Source organism: Lactuca sativa, chromosome 7, assembly GCF_002870075.4.
Source record: "Lactuca sativa cultivar Salinas chromosome 7, Lsat_Salinas_v11, whole genome shotgun sequence".
In the NCBI taxonomy this organism is placed as follows: domain Eukaryota; kingdom Viridiplantae; phylum Streptophyta; class Magnoliopsida; order Asterales; family Asteraceae; genus Lactuca; species Lactuca sativa.
In genome coordinates this window covers 189944612-189953852 of record NC_056629.2, presented here as the reverse complement: position 1 = coordinate 189953852, position 9241 = coordinate 189944612, and the positions used below count along the sequence as shown (strand labels likewise).

Here is a 9241-nt window from a genome sequence, read left to right as displayed (position 1 = left end):
ATCCTAATGGATTTACAGTTTAAAGCTTAACTATCAAACAATTGACAGTTTATACCCCTTTATTTAATTAATCTCTTTAAGTCACCAAATTAATTCTAATTAATTCTATGACTTATATTAATCAAATAACAAATATATTATTCATTATATTATTCTCATAATATATTAATAATATTTATTCTCTCTTAATAAATCATCCTATTAAGTTGCTATGATGAAGGCAACCCAAAAGGACCATGCACAACCGGATATAGTTACAGCCTTAGACACTATTCCAACATAATTCTCATCTTACATATAAACAAACCACAGTCAGCCAGGATGAATATTAATGTAGCATATGAATTTTAAATAGTAGTACCTGCTCCACATTATTAAATTACTGGAAATGACATGGAGCATTATGAAGTGGGGCCTCACATATTGCAATTCGAAATGTGTTTTTGGGATACAAAGCCTGGATAGAATCGCTTGCAATTCAATCTGTCATTAGAATATTTTTTCAAAGTTGTAAATCTTGAGAACAAAGCTGACATAAAATCATAAACAAATATATATAGTCATCCTTCCTGCTAAAGAGTTACCTTTAAGTACATTAGACCCAAAGCATTTATAGCCCCAAGTGCAGTTACATCTATATTGATCTGGGTTCCATCCATCATCTGCAAGGAACAGAAAACAAAAACAAAAAATTAATGAAAAAGATAGAAAGGGTAATCAACTTTCTAAAAAAAACAAGTAAAAAGAACAACCTGCCCCGAACCACGATTGTGATCATCCATTGATCCGTTGGAGAGATGGGATCTTTCCTGAGAAAAGGCAATTTAACAAAAAAAAAGTCATCTACATGAAATATTAATTCTAGTCATCTTTAAAGTTTAGTGAAATGAGTACTGATAATTGGAATCTTTTAGAGTAAAAGTGATGAGCATATTCAAAGAGCATTTACATGATGAAACTCTTTGCTACCTGCATACTGGAACAACCGCCTAATTAATGTATCAATGAAACCAGTTGCATCTAGCCCACGGCCTTCAGTTAATGAGAACAAAGTTAAGAAACAAGTCAAACTTCAAGAAAGTGTGACTGATAAAACAACATAACCAAGGCAACAAGACCCAAGGAAAATCCAGCAGATACAGTGTATCGTTCCCTTTCGAGTAAATTATCTCCTCCACTTCTACATCCTATCTCACCCTATAAAAGTTTATAAACTAAAGAGCTAGAAGAAAAAACTGAATAATGCAACCATGTATTAAAATAACAGCTAACAGACATTACAAGTGGGAACAGTAACGACATGGAAGCTCACCAGAAGAATTTACATTGTTTGTAGGTGTGCAGATCCTTCGTAAAGAAGCCCAACTGAGAAAAGCGTTGCTGACTGAAAATCGGTGGAATTAACAATATATTCTAACAAAAACATGAAACCAGAAGCTGTCTTGTTCACTGCAACAGAGCACCAAAGGCTCTCCAATAGCAGCCACTTCCAGTCTTCATTGAAAACCCCAAATTTCTCCATTGATACCCAACGATTTTGATCAACAATTATGATTAGAACACATATTCAGAAAGTGTTTTTGAAACTCTGAAAATCACGATTATATGTGGGGGAAATAAAAGCCCTAGTTTTTGGTTGCCATTTTGTGATCTTCAGGAATGGACGCGCGTTTTTAAGAAAAAAATTATAAAACAATTAAGAAATTCATTTTCCTATACAAATTGAATCAATCATTTACACAGAAATGTGCTAAAAAAGAATATATACACAAAAACATTAGTTAATTTATAAACTCAACCTTATTTAATTCAAGAAAAACAAAGAAACATACTCATACAGTTTCAAATATTAAGAAAAGAGACTGCATAAAATATTAAGAAAAAAAATAATTCCAGAATTAGAAAAACTTTAATTCTAAAACAACTAATCTTAAGCTCACCAAACCAAAATGTAATACAAACACAGACATCAAAAGAAGTCCTCAACTCTCTAATCCATCTCTGTAGTACCTGAAAGAAAGTGAGCAAAAAAAACCATAAATGAAAGAGATTTTTTTTTTTTAAAATCATCAACCAAATTTACAATAAGATAGAAAAAGAAGCAAAAACTTTGTTAAAGTTCCAACCTTGAAGCTTTTGTTAATATTTCTCCAGTTTTATAATCGCGTATCATCCAATCACGTTGCATACCGTTTTTCCCAGAAGCAGCTACCCATGTATCTACTTGGACCATATCGCCCCTGAAATTATTTTGAATGTGTAAGAATAGATAAGGGTAAAAGTGTCAAAAATATCACATAGATGAATAGAATTTATAGTTTGCCAAGTGGGATAACGATCTACCAGAACTTGCATCTTTGTCACCAACCAAAATAAATTCTTTTTACACATCTCAGGAGTCGAACCAAACCCATCACCCAAGAGTCCAACATGTTTTACATGATTAAGAGCTGTTTCCTACCAAATCAACAAAAAGGGTAGTTTAGTAAAATCACACACACACATAAACACATACCAAACCAAAAAGAAAACTTCATGAAGTATGAGGATACCTGCAAATGATTCATTAATGTTTCTACTGATGCTGTTCAATCAGCCCCTATTTCATAAGATCTAATAGAAAAGTTTTGAAGAAAAACAAACCCATCTTCAACCATTCTACCTAAACCAAAAGGATCAAGATCCAAAAGCATGTCAGGGCGTTTAGTTTTCCAATCTAGCATCATCCATTGCTTCTCAGCAGCCAAGAAAATGGTTGAGATAGCAGCAAGTAGCATGCTCCAATCAGGCAATTGATTGATAAAAGTTCTTGGAGCAGTTGATGTTGGATTATCATCATTCTACAGGAGCGAAGCATAACTTTAACAAAAACATTTCATCGAACACTTTAGAGGCAGCAAAAAAAATGGAAAATGAAGTTAGGAGCGAAGCATAACTTTAACTTTCCTCTTCCCCAGCTCCATTCCAACCATTCCAAACCACCCTCATATTTCTCCTCGTTCATCTTATTCATCGCCTCCTCCAACCACCATCCTTCACCACCTCCTCCTATTTTCATGGACCCGATCCGCTACTTTAGCCTCCGAGCGGAACCCTCAAGTCGATCAAACCACTTGGTGGTCTCGACTCTCACATGATGCACGTCAGCGAGGACTTGAGCCCGAAGAGGGCTCTGTAAGAACCTCGATATCTTCTTCTCGACCTTCTCCATCTTCCGCAACAACTATACATGTTGGGGTTAACTCGATGCTGAATAGTTAATCTGAGATATCAGCTTGGTTGTATTATTCCTTAAGGATAAAGTAGTGGTGGAGGCGGATTAGGGTTTGCAGAGAAAAGGAGAAGGAGAGAGTGAGAAGCGGGGTTTTAATTTTTTTTGGGGATTTCATGCCGGAGTAGTTGATCTTGATCTGAGATACCAGCTTCGTTGTGTTATTCCTTAAGGATAAAGTAGTGGTGGAGGCGGATTAGGGTTTCCAGAGAAAAGGATAAGGAGAGAGTGAGAAGCGGGGTTTTAAAATATTTTTGGGGATTTCATTTCCCCCCCCCCCCTAAACGCGCGCATTTAAGATACAGCGCCCTCCGTCTTTTTAATTTTTTTTCTTATAACATTAATTTAATGGCACTCAATAATGCGCGACCTAAATCCTAAATTTTTTTGAAGAGATGACACTTTTTTAATGTCACTCTCTTTTGCGTAACATAAATCAATGAGTGTCGTGGTTTGCGCGTCGTAAAAGGGTCTTTTTCTTGTAGTGGAGCCTTGATGCTTCCTTCGGGTGCTAGGGGATCACCTAGGCTTAGGGGAGGGTTAAAAACCCTAGAGAGAGAAAGTTTAGAGAGAAGAAATGAAGAAAGGTGTGAGATTTTCGGAATGGCTCGCATGCTATTTATAGCCGGAGGACTTCGGATTACACTGGGCGTACCGAGGGTACGCTGGGTGTACGCCTCGGATAAGGCCATCAGCTCGGATCCAACTGTCTTCGTACATCGGATGGATAAGGGAGAGGGTACGCGGGGCGTACTGACTTCGGACGCGGGCGTATGCAAGGGCGACGTGTCATCCATCCGAAGCGAGGCGTGATCAGCGAATGACGGTCCAGATCATGCCACGTCATCAATCGAGCAACAAGTTTTGCAAATTCAAGTCTAAATTTTAAAAATTCGTAACTTTTGCGTACGAGCTTTGTTTTCGACGTTCTTTATATCAACGAGAAAATGAGAACGTACTCTACAACTTTCGTTTAGACTCCATCGGATAATTTTGACTTTATTTTAAAAGTTATATTATTAACAGGCCGGGACAGGATTGGTCCGTTAAATTCTCATAACTTCTTCATCCGACGTCCGTTTTTGCCCATCCTTTTCTTGTTACGCTACTCTTAACGAGAACTTCGATTCTTTTTTAGGTCGTGTCGGCTAAAAACCTCTTGATCTATTATTCGAATTTCAGGTTGTACACTGCTAATCCGAAACTTCGAAAAATCATAACTTCCTCATACGAACTCAGATTTGGGCGTTCTTTTTATGGAAGCTCTCAGTTTAACATATTCTACGACTTTCATTTAGATTACTAAGGCTAAAAGTCGATCTATCATAAATTCACTATTTATGTCTTCCCGGTGCCGTGCCGATTCCGTCGCAAAACTTCGACAGGTCATAACTTCTTCGTTATAACTCGGATTTTGGCACTCTTTATATGTACGAAACCCTTGAGACATATTCTACAACTTGGTTAAGATTATGTATTCTAAATAATATTTTGTTGAAAAATTGTTTTCGACCCCTATTATCTCTAAATTGACTATCATGAATCTACGGTCGTTACAAAAAGCATCTTAATGGAGAAAGGACTAAAGGGACTCGACGAGTTGCACGGCCAACTCGGAGAGGACGATGAAGATTGTCATGCGAGGATTTATGCGTGGACTCGGCGAGTTAGTAGGATGTAACAACCTGATATTCCAAGACTGTAACACCAGTCAAATTTAGTTCAAAAATAGATTGTTCAATAACCCTGTTTGGGATGTATAAAATGATAGATATCGTGTCAAGGTTTTTCAAAAATATAAAGAACACTAAAATCCGAGTTATAACGAAGAAGTTATGACCAATCAAAAATACGCGACAAATATTGTAAAACACTATTAAGCGTAAAACACGAAATTTCAGTAAAATACTTTTTAGCCTTAGGTATCTAAATGATAGTCGTAGATATCCTTAAACCGTCATCATAAATAAAAAGAACGTCCAAATCTGACTTCGTGTGAGGAAGTTATGATTTTTCTAGGTTTCGGTTATAGCAGTAGACAGCTAAAAACTCGAAATAAAGATTGAGCAACTGTTAGCCGACGCGACCTAAATGAGAATCGAAGATCTCGACAATAGTAGTACAACGGTAAAAAGACAGACGAAAACGGACGTCGGATGAAGAAGTTATGGATTCTTAACGGACTTTTCCTGTCCCGGCCTACTTAAAATATATATTAAAGTAAAAGTCAAAATCAGCCGATGGTCTAAACGAAAGTTGTAGAGCATAATCTAACCTACGTGTGGATATAAAGAACGTCAAAAACGGAGCTCGTATGCGAAAGATATGAATTTCTAAAGTTCGGGGCACAAATTTCGACACTGTGTCAGAGCTCACGATGTGAACATAGGGTTCACGATGTGAACTCAGAGATTTTACACCTTCCAGAGCAAGTGGATGATGACGAATGCCATGACCTGAGCAGGACCAAGGTCACGACGTGAAATGTGGTTCACGACGTGAACCCTGAACTTCTAACCTATAAATAGAGATCGACGACAGCCGGCCTTGGTTGCACATTTCCAAACTCTCTCCTATACTTTCTCACTTTTGGACACCTCTAAACTACCCCGAAGCCGCGGTTACACCTCTAATACACGATGCAAGTCCCGACGCCCCGAAGTTCCCGAGAAAACCTTCTTTCCGGTCGAAGTACTGCCCACACGAAGCCCGATTCTTCACCAGAAACTCGGGGATACGTCGAGAAAGATCATTCCTAGAAACGAAACATTGTCCAAATCACCAATTATCAAGCGATTTCATACCCCTATCACCACACTTTCAAATGCCTTTAAACACTTTTAGGGGGGGGGGGGATACAAGTAAACACACGGTTAAACTCGTGTGAAAAACATCAATCTTTTGCTATACTTTTCATACTATTGTTCTAACTATCATATGAAGTTGTTAACATGCAAAACATCACACATCACAATTTTACCCTCATGGGATACAATACGTTTTATAAATAGAAATATGTTTTATTTATATGTCTGCATACTACATTATACCAAGGGTAACTGATGAGTTAAAAACTCTTTAGATCGATTAGATCTTTAACATGTAAATAATTATGAGCAATAAGCACAAGAACAATAAATGAATCAATCTGTATGTCGAATGATTAAAATATAGCCACACCTCAGAAGAGGTCGATTACAAACTTCATCTGTAGAGGTGTGCTAGGGTTTACAGAATAATAAATGAGACAATTAAGAAAAGCGCTAATGATAAGAATGCATGCATGCACCTTATATACTAAACCCTAAAATAACAAACACGGTTGGACATGCCCAAACTATGAATACAAAGTATACTAAATAACATAGGCCCATAACGCAACATAATATCGTCAACAATCTCCCACTTTGCGTTAAGTGAAACCATGGCCATGTTAATTCGTAATTCGCTTCTGCACTTCATATACTTTAGAAATGAAACTCAGCAGCAGCTTGCGAACATGAATGTACCAAGTGATCACATCAGTGAAACACTTCACTTCATCTTTGTTGTTGCCCTTATACTTCGCAACAAGCTTCCAAATGAACTCCAAACAAGAAGTAGCAAACAGGTGCTTTTCTTCAACATGAAAGTATAACTTGAGTCGATCTGCACTTGGATGATCTCTTGAAGTATAAAAATCAAACGATCCTTCCCTATAAATATTTTCGGGCTTGAGCTTCTAGAAGTCTTTCGAAGTTTCTTTTGGAACAGCACTTGGTTTTTGTCTTAGAACCGCAAAAATTTCCACATCCATCATCCCAACTTCCTGAATGTAGTACTTGATCATAATCTGAAGATGGGAAAACACCGGTTCGCACTTCTCCTTCTCTCGCAGCAAGATATAGTAAATCACCATCCAGTCATTGGGGTTCAAGCATGGCAAATCTGTGAGAGTAAATTCGCAGGCTTGATGTGCAGATCCTCTCGCAACTTTAAACTTTGCATTACGGAAGCTTTCAGTCTCGATTGGCCCAGTAACCTTCACAGCTAAAATTTTGTTCGCACTCCAGGTCTCAAATTGAGGTTTCATATGTTTCAAGTAGAAGTTAAGCAACATTTGATCACCGGTGCTATCCGAGAAAGGAACACTGGCAACCTTTATGAAGGCATGAAACCTGAATGCCTTCGGAGTGATGGCAAGTTCAAACTGTGAATCCTGTGAATTCTGAACTTCAAAGGAAGCAATAGGATCCAACCAGTACTGACTTGCCATATCTACAGCTTGGTTTTGCATGCGCTTTAGGGTCCATTTGGAAAAAGCAAAATTTTAATTTTAAGAGTGGCCTGAGCTTCCTTTTCAGCTCTTTCTTTTTCCTCAGCCTCTCTGACAATGCGAGCATGTTTTCCAATCTCTGCTTCGTGAGCCTTCCGCCTTTTAAGCTCAGCTTCATCATGCTCATCGTCTTCATTGTCTTCTATGATGGGTTCGTTGCTAAATAACGGAACCTTGTCTTTTGGATCTTGCTTGACGAAAGGAGGTAGTTTAACAGAAACTTTGGGTTTGACATCCGCCGTATGAACTTTTGAGCTCTTTTCTCCCCTTGTTTCGGAAACGACATTGGCGTCGAAACACCCTACGATGCAACATCACGAACACTGGTCTCAGCTTTTCAAGCAGATGTTTTCAGACGGTAATTGAAATCATAGGGTCTCGGGTCTCAATGATATTAGATAGCAATCCGTTAATATTAGAAATGCAACTGTGCGTGGCTACCTTTTTTGCTCGCAAATCACCGACCTTTTGTTGAGTATGGTGAAGTTTGGTCTCCAACACCTTACATTTTTCCTCTTTTAGTGCTAGAGCATCCATGATTTTGCTCTCCATTGCCAAGTCTACCTGAAGTTTTGAGAGTCTCGCTTCAATAGCATTTTGTAGTGCCTCATGATCAGTCTTGAACTCAGTGCGAAGTTCAGCAAAGCTTGACTTCTCTGCTTTAAACATGGCACCAACATTTTGAATTTCTTTGTTGCTGATGGAGGTGTTGTTGTTATCGGTAACCTGGCATTCATCCATAAACAACCTTGTATAAGTAATTAGTTTATCGACGTTTTCGGTCGTTTCCTTGCATACAGCAGTTGAGTCCGAAACTACTTTAGAGAAAGAGGAAAAATTAGCAGTATGCTCCTTTGTGACTCGCTCAAGAATGGCTTTAACAATAGCTTTGGAATAATCTTCAGAAGCAGAAGCGTTGGATGCGAGAAGCAACTGATCAAGCTTCTCATGGATGGACTTGAACTCTGCTTTTGAAATAGAGACATCATCATCAATATCAACCCTTATTTGATAAGGACTGAAAGAGAAAGCGTCTAAATCTTCAGCGTCATCATTTCCAAAAAGCATCTCTGGATTGTCAGTACGAATGGCAGAGATGGGTGGGGTAGCATAGGTTGAAAAACTTGAAGTGTTAGCCCCCGTATCAAACAGGTTGAATGAACATTTAGGAGCTGAAGAGGATTGGGGTGGAATCGTGGAATCAGTGAAAATGGGTAAGGAGACAGGAATCGTTGTGGGAGGTTGGAATGATACAACTGGGAGCGGTGTGATGGTTATTGGTACAGAAGTAGTTGTTTTTGGTGAGGGAGGAGGAGAAGGAACAAAATCTTGAACGGGTGGAGTTACCTCACGCTCAGTGTGAACTTGTTCCTGTTCTTTAGTGCGAATAGGTTCAACACCCTTATTGTGAACAGGAGGATCCTTCTCAATGCGAATCTTTGACTCAGTCTTAGAATCTGAGTTTTCATCGTCACTCTGAGAAGGACTTGGAGTGGGAGACTTTTGCCTTCTTGCGGATTGCTTCCTTCGCTTGGGTGCAACAGTAGAAGTTGAAGGAGCCTTTCGCTTCTTACATGGAGGTTTCATAGCTGCAGAGGGTCCTTCTTTCGCAGAATCATTCTTGGCAGGTTTCTTATATCCTTTGCCCCTTTCTT

General features: G+C 38.5%; 1 pseudogene; it reads right to left on the bottom strand.

The window, feature by feature from the left end:
- Window positions 1–1982: 1982 nt before the first annotated feature.
- LOC111908909 (palmitoyl-acyl carrier protein thioesterase, chloroplastic-like) lies at window positions 1983–3211 on the bottom strand (annotated as a pseudogene).
- Between the last annotated feature and the right edge of the window lie 6030 nt (window positions 3212–9241).